The sequence below is a fragment of the Thalia democratica genome, unplaced genomic scaffold, assembly GCF_965202585.1.
Source record: "Thalia democratica unplaced genomic scaffold, ktThaDemo2.hap1.1 HAP1_SCAFFOLD_1131, whole genome shotgun sequence".
NCBI classification, from domain to species: Eukaryota; Metazoa; Chordata; class Thaliacea; order Salpida; family Salpidae; genus Thalia; species Thalia democratica.
In genome coordinates this window covers 9,613-12,293 of record NW_028140042.1, presented here as the reverse complement: position 1 = coordinate 12,293, position 2,681 = coordinate 9,613, and positions in this window count along the sequence as shown.

Sequence of the window (2,681 nt, the reverse complement as noted above, 5' to 3'; positions counted from 1 at the left end):
TTTATATTGAACATAGGCGAAGGAAAGCAACCAAAAAATAAATTGAAAAAAAAACAATTTTTTAAAATTACAGTTTCAAAAGATAACTCAAACAAAATTTTTAAAATCATTAACTCTCTTTGTTTCTGTTATACATGCGTTCTTATAGTTTCTAAAAACTAGGTGAAGTACTTCACATAATTTGATTCAAACATGATTTTAGTAAAATCACAATGTACGTTTGACCAATTTTCTTTATCAACATTGTATATGTAAACAACTGTTTCTATGAAAGTTTTTATAAAATCTTGAATTACTACAATATCATTGCCAATGCTGAATGCAAAAAAGCATTATATATCTAAACCAAAAGCTTTTATTTCTGAATTAATTTTTGTAAACTCTCTTGAACAACTTTCAAATACTTCACAACTTTTACTTTTGTATCCACCAATAACAAATATTTTATTACGCATACTAACTGTAGCATGATTATATCTTTCATCAATCATATCTGGTAAATAAGACCATTTGTCTTCATAATAATTGTATTCTTCTACTGATTTCAATTTTCCTAGAGAAAAGTTGTAACCTCCAGTAACAACGATTTTACCTTCAAAAACTGTACAAGCAGTAAAACCTCTTGCTACATTCAAATTCGCTATTTTATTCCATATTTTACTATTCATATCATAAGTGTCACACGAACTAACATATTTATCTTTATTTTGATTATATCCTCCAATTAAATACAGTTAACTCATGAATAAAGTAATATAATAAGAATTCCTTTTTTTTATTTTCACATACTGATGAGTCCAATTTTTGGTTATTTGGGAAAAAATTTCAACAGATACATCTGACTTATCTGATTTTTTTTTGAATCTGCAGTATTACTAACAGCAAATATATCAGATTTGATATTAACTAAATCTAAGAACTTATGCGGTTCTGCCAATGATGAAAATTTATTGACTTTTAAACTAGGTATTTCCAATTCTAGAACTTTGTTTGTGTAAATTCCGTTTCTATCTTTACCTCCACAAACCAATATACTGAAGCCTTGTTGGTTACAATATCTGTTTTCATACAAAACTTTTGTTAATTGAAAAGGAGTTGACTTGCTTTCTTTACGCATAATAGATATTTTGCTGTGATAAAGTTGTTCTAAAAAAACTAACGGTTAAAAAACTATAAACCAAACACATTTTAAACAAGTAAACAAATAAAAACAGTACTGTTTATCAAAAAAAAAATTAAGTATATTAAAAACTATTACTGATTAAAAATTTATATTCAATAATATATTTGAATTAATATTAGTTATAAATCACTCATAATTTGTAAGCTTTAAGAATACAAATATATAGTCTATCAGCAATATTAGATACTAATTATTAAAAAAGTGTGAAAAAATTTTACTAAGTAGAAGCGTAAACAAAATTGTCAAGAAGTTTAAAATGTTCTAGTCTAGTAAGTTTACAGTAGGTTAAAAACTACATTTTGTAACGGTTTGTATTATTATAATATAAGTAGTTTACTACCATGTTGTAAAAGTCTGTAAAAATTTTATTAAATTTCGTTTAAAATTAACTAAAAATCTCACATTTTGTCATTAAATACCTAAATTATTTTAACCCATCAAATTATGACTTATATTTTATTACTTACATGTAACAAGCTAAAATTTGCCTTTAAAACTTTATTTAACAATACAGCAATGATTTACAGGATAAAAATGTATTTATAATAAGTTTAACAGACACTTAATTTACAGTAACCCGCTATGTAGGTACACATTTCGAACACTGTGCAAAAGTGCAAAAACTGGCAAGACGTACCTCGGAAATTTATTTTTGTCTTTGTTTACCTACATTAAGCCTAATGCAAATAATTTAATAGGTACCAAAATTCAAAAATAAGTATTAAAACGAAATCCCCAAAATCAAATACATTTACTTAAAAAACAATCATATTTGTTTAAAGTATAAATTAAATTTTGAGTACTTAAACGTAAATATTTAATTAATGATAATTATAGTCAGCCTACAGAGTTTTTATATTTATCTTCAGTTTTCTTGTAGGTTTAAAAATTAGTTTATAAGTATTATTGTTTACTTATATAAAAAAAAAGTTTGATGAATATTTAATCTAGCTTTTATTAAACTTTCTTTATAAAAAAAGAAAGTTTAAGTTTATAAAATTTTATTTATGTTCATTTATCATTTAGATTTTTTTTATAAACTGTTAACATTTATACTACAATCATGGTGTATGTAAAAGTCAACTGCATTTATATTATTTTTCGTTTATCTGAATTTGCATGACTTTCTAAATAGTATATATTGTTTTAATCTTTGGACTTGAAAATTTATATTTTGCTGTACGTTGTTTTTTCTTAATGTCCATGTTATTATTATTTTAATATTTAGTTTTAATGTTTTTGCAGACTAAAACATCAATAGATACAATAGATCAGGATCATTAAGAACCGCAAACCATGAATCTGACAAAAACAACTTTTGATCACCAAATAAACTTCAATCTTTATCAAACCTTAGTTGTTTTTGTAAAATTATACCTTTAAAGTTATACCTTATAATTTTGTTTTAGTTAGCTTAAGTTAATTTTATAACAAAACTTTAATAATTAACTTAACATCATAAGTTTTAGTTTAGTTACTTTTTTACGTTTAATACTTA